Consider the following 12,866-nt stretch of genomic DNA (forward strand, 5'->3'; position numbering starts at 1 on the left):
TCATAAATACAGAGGGGGTTTGGTGAAACAGAGTAGTTGTATCTTCTTGTTTCTTTCGGTAAAGTCACGTAGAAGGTAAATAATAAAATAATAAAAATAAAACATAATATAATACAATTATGTTTAATTATTATTATTATGTTTTATTATGTTTTATTTTTTATTTTATTTTTTATTTTATTACTTCCCTTCTACGTGACTTTACCGAAAGCACCAAGAAGATGAATCACTGCAGTCACGAAAGCTTTAAATCGAAAGAGTAGTTGTACATACGTGACCGTGTTTCATTTGTGTTTTCGATAATTTACCTTCGAACAAAAACATCTGGCAATGTCTCGCCTACCCCCAGAAATGTCATCTCGCACCCCCAGGGAATGCGTGCCACCCAGGTTAAGAAGAACCACTGCTCTAAATTAATGAATGATCCGTCAATCATGCGTCTACTCGAATGGGGGGTGATCGAATTGAATAATGAACAGATCCAGCGTGCGGTGTATTTGTTGTTCACGGAGATTATAGGGAGCAGAATTTAATTACAAAAAACAACATCGAGAGGCCAAACAAGACGGAAGCGAGCCGGGCTTGGAGAAAATGTTTCTCTGCAACTGGGCCACCGCTTCGGAACAGACGAATGGGTATTCAATTACGATTCGACTTACGGAAATGCATTTTACTCGGCGAAATTGATACAGCCGTTCAAGCGCCAAGCAAAGCAAAGACTGAGCAACATTATATAATGAGAAATAAGATAACGATTCAAGTTACCTCCTCGCCCCCTCCCCCCACGCAAAAAAGAGGATCAGATACAGTGATGGACTTGCCTCGTGAGAGTGCGCGATAACAAATGAGATTGTTACCAACACAAGCACCCGGGCTGAAGTGAGAGACAAATAGACACATCTTCTTGGTTCTTTCGGTAAAGTCACGTAGAAGGGAAATAATAAAATAATAATAATAAAAACATTATAAAATAATTCTCACGACGTTTCGGCCACAACGCAAGCAGCCGTCCTCAGGTGAAGACCAGATCTGTCGGAGAGACAGCGTCTTGCTCCCCGACAGACCTGGTCTTCACCTGAGGACGGCTGCTTGCGTTGTGGCCGAAACGTCGTGAGAATTATTTTATTGTTTTTTTATATTTTTATTTTATTTTATTATTTCCCTTCTACGTGACTTTACCGAAAGAACCAAGAAGATGAATCCCTGCAGTCACGAAAGCTTTAAATCGAAAGATACACTTTTTCACCAGACGATAAAAAAGGCACACACCACGAGTTCGTGGGGAGAACTATTATTATCCTCGGGTTACCGTGGTCACCGTGAAGGCATAGTGTGGACTTAAACTCCGCTTGGATTTCAATGACCCCCCCCCCCCCACTGCGTGCAGCTTCCAACGTGTCACCATAAACGTCGAGGCAGACGACGCAGTTTAGACATCGTTCACCGTTATCTTGAACCCTCGACGCACCGGCCCTGACAAGCGGGGCAGGCGACCAAGGCAACTGAACGAGTCAACGAGTGCCTTTCTTTCGACACGTGTACGGGGGGGGGGGGGGGGGGTGCCCTTCGTGTGACTCCACTGCTGGATGACGGCCTCCCCACGCCGTGCGAGTATTGGGAGTTATTTGTTACGTGTGTACGTACTCTGTGTGTGTACGTACTGTGTGTGTACGTACTCTGTGTGTACGTACTCTGTGTGTACGTACTGTGTGTGTACGTACTCTGTGTGTACGTACTGTGTGTGTACGTACTCTGTGTGTGTACGTACTCTGTGTGTACGTACTGTGTGTGTACGTACTGTGTGTGTACGTACTGTGTGTGTACGTACTGTGTGTGTACGTACTCTGTGTGTACGTACTGTGTGTGTACGTACTCTGTGTGTACGTACTGTGTGTGTACGTACTCTGTGTGTGTACGTACTCTGTGTGTACGTACTGTGTGTGTACGTACTCTGTGTGTGTACGTACTGTGTGTGTACGTACTGTGTGTACGTACTCTGTGTGTACGTACTGTGTGTGTACGTACTCTGTGTGTGTACGTACTGTGTGTGTACGTACTCTGTGTGTACGTACTGTGTGTGTACGTACTCTGTGTGTACGTACTGTGTGTGTACGTACTCTGTGTGTGTACGTACTCTGTGTGTACGTACTGTGTGTGTACGTACTCTGTGTGTGTACGTACTGTGTGTGTACGTACTCTGTGTGTACGTACTGTGTGTGTACGTACTGTGTGTGTACGTACTCTGTGTGTGCGTACTGTGTGTGTACGTACTCTGTGTGTACGTACTGTGTGTACGTACTGTGTGTGTACGTACTCTGTGTGTGTACGTACTGTGTGTGTACGTACTCTGTGTGTACGTACTGTGTGTGTGCGTACTGTGTGTGTACGTACTCTGTGTGTGTACGTACTGTGTGTGTACGTACTCTGTGTGTACGTACTGTGTGTGTACGTACTGTGTGTGTACGTACTGTGTGTGTACGTACTCTGTGTGTACGTACTGTGTGTGTACGTACTGTGTGTGTACGTACTCTGTGTGTACGTACTCTGTGTGTACGTACTCTGTGTGTACGTACTCTGTGTGTACGTACTCTGTGTGTACGTACTGTGTGTGTACGTACTCTGTGTGTACGTACTGTGTGTGTACGTACTGTGTGTGTACGTACTCTGTGTGTACGTACTGTGTGTGTACGTACTGTGTGTGTACGTACTCTGTGTGTACGTACTGTGTGTGTACGTACTGTGTGTGTACGTACTCTGTGTGTACGTACTGTGTGTGTACGTACTCTGTGTGTGTACGTACTGTGTGTGTACGTACTGTGTGTGTACGTACTGTGTGTGTACGTACTGTGTGTGTACGTACTCTGTGTGTGTACGTACTGTGTGTGTGTACGTACTCTGTGTGTACGTACTGTGTGTGTACGTACTGTGTGTGTACGTACTCTGTGTGTGTACGTACTCTGTGTGTGTACGTACTCTGTGTGTGTACGTACTCTGTGTGTACGTACTCTGTGTGTGTACGTACTCTGTGTGTGTACGTACTCTGTGTGTACGTACTGTGTGTGTACGTACTGTGTGTGTACGTACTGTGTGTGTACGTACTCTGTGTGTGTACGTACTGTGTGTGTACGTACTCTGTGTGTACGTACTGTGTGTGTACGTACTGTGTGTGTACGTACTCTGTGTATGTACGTACTGTGTGTGTACGTACTCTGTGTGTACGTACTGTGTGTGTACGTACTCTGTGTGTGTACGTACTGTGTGTGTGTACGTACTGTGTGTGTACGTACTCTGTGTGTGTACGTACTGTGTGTGTACGTACTCTGTGTGTACGTACTGTGTGTGTACGTACTGTGTGTGTACGTACTCTGTGTGTGTACGTACTGTGTGTGTACGTACTCTGTGTGTACGTACTGTGTGTGTACGTACTGTGTGTGTACGTACTGTGTGTGTGTACGTACTCTGTGTGTACGTACTCTGTGTGTGTACGTACTGTGTGTGTACGTACTCTGTGTGTGTACGTACTCTGTGTGTGTACGTACTCTGTGTGTGTACGTACTGTGTGTGTACGTACTCTGTGTGTGTACGTACTGTGTGTGTACGTACTCTGTGTGTACGTACTGTGTGTGTACGTACTCTCTGTGTGTGTACGTACTGTGTGTACGTACTGTGTGTGTACGTACTCTGTGTGTACGTACTGTGTGTGTACGTACTGTGTGTGTACGTACTCTGTGTGTGTACGTACTCTGTGTGTGTACGTACTCTGTGTGTACGTACTGTGTGTGTACGTACTGTGTGTGTACGTACTGTGTGTGTACGTACTCTGTGTGTGTACGTACTGTGTGTGTACGTACTCTGTGTGTACGTACTGTGTGTGTACGTACTGTGTGTGTACGTACTCTGTGTGTGTACGTACTCTGTGTGTACGTACTCTGTGTGTACGTACTCTGTGTGTACGTACTCTGTGTGTGCGTACTGTGTGTGTACGTACTCTGTGTGTGTACGTACTCTGTGTGTACGTGTACTGTGTGTGTACGTACTGTGTGTGTACGTACTCTGTGTGTACGTACTCTGTGTGTGCGTACTGTGTGTGTACGTACTCTGTGTGTGTACGTACTCTGTGTGTACGTGTACTGTGTGTGTACGTACTGTGTGTGTACGTACTGTGTGTGTACGTACTCTGTGTGTGTACGTACTGTGTGTGTACGTACTCTGTGTGTACGTACTCTGTGTGTGTACGTACTCTGTGTGTACGTACTCTGTGTGTGTACGTACTCTGTGTGTGCGAACTCTGTGTGTGTACGTACTCTGTGTGTACGTACTCTGTGTGTACGTACTGTGTGTGTACGTACTGTGTGTGTACGTACTCTGTGTGTACGTACTCTGTGTGTACGTACTCTGTGTGTGTACGTACTCTGTGTGTACGTACTGTGTGTGTACGTACTCTGTGTGTGCGTACTGTGTGTGTACGTACTCTGTGTGTACGTACTCTGTGTGTACGTACTGTGTGTGTACGTACTGTGTGTGTACGTACTGTGTGTGTACGTACTCTGTGTGTACGTACTCTGTGTGTACGTACTGTGTGTGTACGTACTGTGTGTGTGTACGTACTCTGTGTGTACGTACTCTGTGTGTACGTACTCTGTGTGTGTACGTACTCTGTGTGTACGTACTGTGTGTGTACGTACTCTGTGTGTGTACGTACTGTGTGTGTACGTACTGTGTGTGTACGTACTCTGTGTGTACGTACTGTGTGTGTGTACGTACTCTGTGTGTACGTACTCTGTGTGTGTACGTACTGTGTGTGTACGTACTGTGTGTGTACGTACTCTGTGTGTACGTACTCTGTGTGTGTACGTACTGTGTGTGTACGTACTCTGTGTGTGTACGTACTCTGTGTGTACGTACTCTGTGTGTACGTACTCTGTGTGTACGTACTCTGTGTGTGTACGTACTCTGTGTGTACGTACTGTGTGTGTACGTACTCTGTGTGTACGTACTGTGTGTGTACGTACTGTGTGTGTACGTACTCTGTGTGTACGTACTGTGTGTGTACGTACTCTGTGTGTACGTACTCTGTGTGTGTGTACGTACTCTGTGTGTACGTACTCTGTGTGTGTACGTACTCTGTGTGTGTGTACGTACTCTGTGTGTACGTACTCTATGTGTACGTACTCTGTGTGTACGTACTGTGTGTGTACGTACTGTGTGTGTACGTACTCTGTGTGTGTACGTACTCTGTGTGTACGTACTCTGTGTGTACGTACTCTGTGTGTACGTACTCTGTGTGTACGTACTCTGTGTGTACGTACTCTGTGTGTGTACGTACTCTGTGTGTACGTACTGTGTGTGTGCGTACTCTGTGTGTGTACGTACTCTGTGTGTGTACGTACTCTGTGTGTACGTACTCTGTGTGTATGTACTCTGTGTGTACGTACTGTGTGTGTACGTACTCTGTGTGTGTACGTACTCTGTGTGTACGTACTGTGTGTGTACGTACTCTGTGTGTGTACGTACTGTGTGTGTACGTACTCTGTGTGTGTACGTACTCTGTGTGTGTACGTACTCTGTGTGTGTACGTACTCTGTGTGTGTACGTACTGTGTGTACGTACTCTGTGTGTACGTACTCTGTGTGTACGTACTGTGTGTGTACGTACTCTGTGTGTACGTACTGTGTGTGTACGTACTCTGTGTGTGTACGTACTCTGTGTGTGTGTGTTCAACGAGGTGATTTAGCGACGCAACGGGAAGGAAAGGGAAGGCTGCTCACCGCGCAAGTCAAATCGTTGACGACGAAACAACCGGCGAAATGAAACTCTCGCACCTGTACGTGCGTTGAACTTCTTTCGCACCGTACGTTTCCAACCGTGCTAAATCGGAGGGGCAACAAACTAAAACGCTAAAAAGCAGTTCTAAAGAAATTAGTTTTTAATCTACCAGATTATTTAAAAGCGTTATAGCTCCGGTGGCTTCCTAACGTCGGAAGGAAGAGCGTTCCAGACGGCCGCAGATGCGCATCCGAAAGCGCCACGACGCGATGCGGTGACCGCCGCTGCTTCTGCGAGGATGAGCGGGAGTTCGCGTGACGATGTATGCTCCGTGACGAGATCGGCGAGGTGAGTGTGGTTCATTTGCGGCGAGCACTTTGCGTGCGCAACGAGTTGCGATCTCGTACCAGGCTTCACCGTGCTCGTCGATGGGGTGGGTAGGTGGGTGCGGTGGTGGTGCATTGGCGCGGGTGTATAGAAAGTACAGGACAACGATGTGCATCGAGTCAAGCGAATTGTCTGCACTGCCCTCTGCTGACCACCGCCCATGGCAAGCCGTTCGTGCGTGGTGGTCATCAGTCCAATGACTGTACAGGCTCAACACCCTCCTCCCCTCCTGCTTAGCTTACGAGATTCCGACGAGACGGGGAACATTCCGGGGCGATTCCATCCGCGGGCAGACGGACCCACATCATCAATTGTGAATTCCAAATTTCTTGTTGGACCAAGGTAACTTCTGGTTCTGATGTCATTGCCCACGATGCCGCACCAGCTGATATTCATTTAAATGCCACATGTGCACACACCCTTTCCTTTTTTTTTCTTCACACTCACACAGCTCGCTATACGATGAGATAATGGCCCAATTGGCGAATGATTTAGTGCCCGAGCAAAATAATTCTGCAACGCTAAGAATGCAGCGGGCGCGCGAGACATTAACGGATATTTTAATTTGAGCAGGTAAAGCCCACGGAGCTACGAGCTCTGTTCGCACGCGATAGCTCATGGAAGCGGCAGTATCTCAGCATCAAACGTGGGGACGTTTAAGTAGCAGCCAAATCATCTTAACGCGTAGACATATCTAAATATGGAGGGCAAAATCCTCCCCCGCTAAAAAATCCTACACGCTCACCACCACCACCACCACGGAGAGAGTTTATTAAGTTTGCTTCTCAACAGTGTTTATGATTCATCATGTTTTGCTTGTATGAAAATGCGTTTGATGCTACTGCATGGTTTTTATTCACGTTCCCGATTTTCATACAGTTACGTAACTCTCTTCACTTTTACCCATTGATCTGTAGAGGCCTTTCAGAGGCCAAGCTTTGTACATATAGCTTGTTAATAGCTCTGCCAGATCATGGTAATCAATAGAGGTTGGAATTTGGTTTTGGAAATGTGCAAGATTTTAGCTGGAAGCATTATTTTAGCACTGTACAGTCAATTGACAGACTTTACGGAGAGTATTTAGCACTATTGTTGGGATTGCATTTGATTTTCTGTACATATTTTACATTCAATAAATGTAAACCCGTTTATGCCTTCCTAAAAAAAGAGAAAGAGAGAGAAAGAGAGAACACACAGGAGTTTAAAATAGACAACAGGCATCGTCAGGGTCAGGGATATCCAGACTCACGTCCTCTTGCGTGCACGGCGAGGGAGGTTACATTTCCTCGCCGTAGAAGAGAAACGCGACGCGCACCTGCCCGTGTCTTGTTGATAGTGTGACTTTCTGTATTTTTTTATTAGAACCTGCAAGAGAAACACGATTCGACGGTGCTAAGCTTAGCCAAAACACACACGCGCGCGCGCTGATTGACATGGGGACGTCACATGTGATTGAAACTTTGTTTAATGATTTATAATTGATTTTTATTCAGGTGGGGGGTGGAGGGGGGGTCCGATTGCAGGAGTACAATGCCAGCGTGTGTCGTATACGCAGAGCTGTCCCGACGGTACAGGGCGACAGCCCCGGGCCCCGCACTTTGAGGGTGGGGGGGGGGGGTCAGTTCAATGTCACTGTGTCCTTCCGATAATAGAAAGCCACTGGGTGCTATGCACTTTTCAAATATAAATTGAAAACTCACTTCTTTTGAACTTATTTTTTTGTCTTTAGTTTGTTGTCCTTACCCGCGCACCTGGGATTAGCGTAATTGGCTACGTACGGTGCAAACTAATCAGAATATTTATTTATACTGGATAAATCCGATGAGCTGTGAAGCTCTTTTTAACAGATGTCCAGTTGGGGTGGGCGGGGGGGGCACACAGTGTGAGTTTGCCGTGGGCTTCGCCCCCCCCATGGATGGTCCTGCGTACAGTCACCAGCGCACGATTCAGCCGAACGAGTAAAGTTGTCACATGAAGAGATGCGCCAATTTTAATTATTATTGCTTCAGAACACCACTACGTGTGTGTGTGTATGTATGTTGAAGAGCAATCCACGTGCAATCCGAACGCAATCCGCACGCAATCCGCACGCAATCCACACGAATGTTCACAATTAGGTTGCAGAGTTTCGCTGGTAATTATAGCCTCATTGTTAAACATTGCGGATTGCTCACGTCAAGTTTAATCGGTTGTGTTGTAGCAATTTTATACATTGGCGCGTTTGTTCACGTTGACCAAAAAAATAATATCGATATTTTTTCGGCTGCCGGGTGGAGGAGGGTTTACGACACACATTGTCACTGTGCTTGATCGACGTGACCGACCAAAAATGTAATTATGAATCGTAACAATGGGTCGCGAAAGCGAACGTGTTCCCACGTTAATATTGGTTGTGCATTTTGTCATTGTGCCAAAGTGTGGGGGAGGTGGTTCTCAGAGTGAGGTTCTCAGGGTGTGGTTCTCAAGGTGAGGTTCTCAAGGTGAGGTTCTCAGGGTGAGGTTCTCAGGGTGAGGTTCTCAGGGTGAGGTTCTCAGGGTGTGGTTCTCAGGGTGAGGTTCTCAGGGTGAGGTTCTCAGGATGAGGTTCTCAGGGTGAGGTTCTCAGGGTGAGGTTCTCAGAGTGAGGTTCTCAGAGTGAGGTTCTCAGAGTGAGGTTCTCAGGGTGAGGTTCTCAGGATGAGGTTCTCAGGGTGAGGTTCTCAGGGTGAGGTTCTCAGGGTGAGGTTCTCAGAGTGAGGTTCTCAGAGTGAGGTTCTCAGGGTGAGGTTCTCAGGCTGAGGTTCTCAGGGTGAGGTTCTCAGGGCGAGGTTCTCAGAGTCAGGTTCTCAGGGTGAGGTTCTCAGGGTGAGGTTCTCAGGGTGAGGTTCTCAGAGTGAGGTTCTCAGAGTGAGGTTCTCAGGATGAGGTTCTCAGGGTGTGGTTCTCAGGGTGAGATTCTCAGGATGAGGTTCTCAGGGTGAGGTTCTCAGGGTGAGGTTCTCAGGGTGTGGTTCTCAGGGTGAGGTTCTCAAGATGAGGTTCTCAGAGTGAGGTTCTCAGGGTGAGGTTCTCAGGGTGAGGATTTCAGGGCATGGGTCTCAGGGTGAGGTTCTCAGGGTGAGGTTCTCAGGGTGAGGTTCTCAGGGTGAGGTTCTTAGAGTGAGGTTCTCAGGGTGAGGTTTTCAGGGCATGGGTCTCAGAGTGAGGTTCTCAAGGTGAGGTTCTCAGGGTGTGGTTCTCAGGGTGAGGTTCTCAGGGTGAGGTTCTCAGAGTGAGGTTCTCAGGGTAAGGTTCTCAGGGTGAGGTTCTCAGGATGTGGTCTGCGACGCTCCTCCAGGCAAATGCAGGTTGATCCGGACAATAATGACAACGCTTAAACACGTTTTGTTTAGGATATTAATTCAATATTTTACACGCGATATTTTATTTTCAAATGAAGTTAGGTCAAATTTACCCTGACTATACTACTAAAAACAGAAGATCTAAATGATTTCTCCCCCCCCCCCCCCCACCTAAAAAAAACAACAACTTACAGCTGCGTTTCAAAAATGATGTCTTAACGTCCCCGTGACACGGATATACTCGCAGGCGTGATGGCAGACGAGACTTGAGACTGCCGACGGAGAGGACGCAATGACAGAGGGCCCCGCCAGCAGCAGGAGCAGTGTGACACGCGCAAGGCCGTCATCTTTTACATATATAAAAGGGAAATGTGTGAATATGTGGGTCTGTTCGAAATGGTGAGCATACTTCCCGACATGCAACAAAACTTGAAATGTGGCATGTGGGTAGCTTCCAGACTGTAGACAATGCAAAAAGTCTAAAAATAGACTTTTGTATTTGGGGCGGGCGGGAGAGGCGCAATAATGGATATATTTTGCACGGCAAGTGAGCGGTGACGTTACATCTGTGATGTCACCCGCATGCGGCAGCGTCACGCAGTGTGCCTGCTGACGTCACGCAGTGTGCCTGCTGACGTCACGCATGTGCCTGCTGACGTCACGCAGTGTGCCTGCTGACGTCACGCACACCCCCCCCCAACCCTCCGCGTAGACCGTGAATTAATCCAAGACAATAATCCAAGTCCCGGGCGAAGCCGGGTAGTAAAGCTCGTTATAATATATATTGGGGGGGACACATCCCCCCAAATATTCAAATATGCTTAAAATGCCCCCCCCCCAATATATTGCTATAAAAAACACAATTGCTATGCTATGTAAATAAAAAATAACAATTTCCTAAACTTTTGCCACAATATCTGGACTTGTCTTCATCTAAATCAATGCATAGATTTCTGTTTATATGATTGTGGTTATGGTTGTACTTTATTACTCCCTAATCTCTGCAATTACATACAATGAAACAAGAAATGGTAAAAAAAAAAGTAAAAACAGAGCAATGTAATACAATACACTAGTCTAAATAATTCTAAAAAAAATACATTAAAAGCCCATCCCATGTGTTCGAGAATTTTTTTTATATTTTAGGCAGGAAATGAGTTTTTTTATTTGGATATTTTTCTGGGTTGGAACCCCCAGACACCCTGGAACGATTTGGTCCCCCCCAATGTTGATTCCATGACGACGGCCTTGGTGACACGGATGATGATCACACGTAGTGGGAACCACGAGCTTTCACCGGAGACGCTTTAACTGAGTATATATGTGTGTGTAGGGTGCTTCATCAAAATGTGAACACTGCTGAGAATTTGCAACGATACCACAAGCAATGTGCCTCCTCCCGGCTCTAGAGACCACCTGGAGAAAATTTACAGGCACGCGTTGACAATGATGGGAGACTCTTTGACTTTTTGAAGATATTTAAACATACATTTGTTATCATGTTACAGTGTAGTATTATCCGTTCTTTTTTCCCATTAAAACAATGGTCCCATATAAGTGTTAACATTTTTTTTTGAAGCGCAACCCTGAAACACATTCCTGCGGAGGGAGCTGGTAGGAACGTTGGGTTGCTCGGTCAATGGCCAGGGTCAACGGCGGCGTGGTGTATTCCGCAAATATGCCCGACTGTGAGGGCATGCACAAGCCGGCGTGAGTAGGTTAAACGTTGAGTTTGATAAGGGCACCACGGGGTGACCAGCCCCTCCCCACCCAGCCCCACCCAGCCCCTCCCCACCCTCCCCACCAGGCCCCTCCCCACCCTCCCCACCCAGCCCCTCCCCACTCTCCCCACCCAGCCCCTCCCCACCCTCCCCTCCCCACACAGCCCCTCCCTTCCCACCCATCCCCTCCCTGCACGACGGACAGACGGACACAATAATCCCCTGTGGGCTGGTGTAACCAGGAGGTTCCTACTAGTATAATGTTCAAGTCTTTGCCGCGAGGATTGACGAAGCAACGTGGAACTTTCAGCTGCTCGAGGTCGATTTCTCCGGGCGAACCCAACGAGCAACTCCCGGTGCCATCATTGTGTCGCGGTGCGAAGCGGACATCAGAGGCGACCGGCGTTTAATCCGCCACCGCTCCTGACGCGCTCATCTGCGCTTCACCACCTCGACGTGAAATCCTAGCTCGGTGCATCGACGTCAGCCGCCGTACGACCAGTGCCGGATGAAGCGAGTGCGGGGCCCATAGCATATGTTGTTATAAAGGGGCCCATAAATAAATAAATAACGTAATTAAAACACAATTTTTTTACTTGCATAGTAAAGTAACTGTATTTTTTCATTTGCTATACGGCCAGATAATACGACAAATCACTAACCTTAAACACCCAGTCGTTCATAAAAGTTGAAGGCAAGTATAGTGACTTAACCGAAAGAACCAAAGAATAAAGAATAAAGTATAATACTATAGTAATAGAGCAAGTGCAGAATCGCTGAACCGGAGTTGATAGCCTGAAAGCATTTAGTGCGGGGCCCTTGGAAGTGCGGGGCCCGTAGCTACTACATATGTAGCTACTACATATGTAGCTACTACATATGTACAACATATGCTACATATGCTACATATATAGTAGCTACTACTATTAGGATAATCCGGCACTGTGTACGATGACGGCAAGAAGAAGATTGGGCAAACATTCGTAACGTGTCCGTCGATTGTTTCTGTGCATTTCTCTCGTGAATAAATAAGGATCCACAAGCACCGTGCCCCACTATGTCCCTGACAAGATGTTACCTTTCTGGCCCTTCCGTAACATCATTACGATTTTATGCCGGTCGCTGGGTTACGGTCGGGCTATATACACACACAAGACAAAGATCCCCCGTATAGCCTCAGCAGACCGTTGGGGCAAGTGCTGTTAGCGCGCACCAATGAAGGCCGGCACGGCACACGAAGGGGTGAGTGGCCAGCACCACGCCCGGCCGCCTTTGTCTCCCCGGTGGCGATGTTTACTACACACCTCACCAGGTATTCACTTGAGGCTGAGTCGACCTAGGGGAGGCCCAGGACCGGTACAGATAATCGTCGCCGGTGCTGGCCAGGAATCGAACTCGGGTCGCCGGGTTCGTAGCGCAGCGTGCTAACCGCTGCACCACCACTCCCCCCTTACATACACATACACGCATACACACAAACACACGCACATACAACAACCGCCATTCGCCACTAAGTGGCGGTGACGTCACCATGACGCTTGTGCCAGGCCATGTGCACCTTGAGGCCACGTGAAGTGTCGAACGCCCGCTGGCAGGAGGTCACGGGGCAGACCCAGGTGCCACGGGTCGACTGACACACACATACACACATCATATACACACACATACCCAC

This window comes from Lampetra fluviatilis, chromosome 4 (genome assembly GCF_964198595.1).
Source record: "Lampetra fluviatilis chromosome 4, kcLamFluv1.1, whole genome shotgun sequence".
NCBI lineage: Eukaryota > Metazoa > Chordata > Hyperoartia > Petromyzontiformes > Petromyzontidae > Lampetra > Lampetra fluviatilis.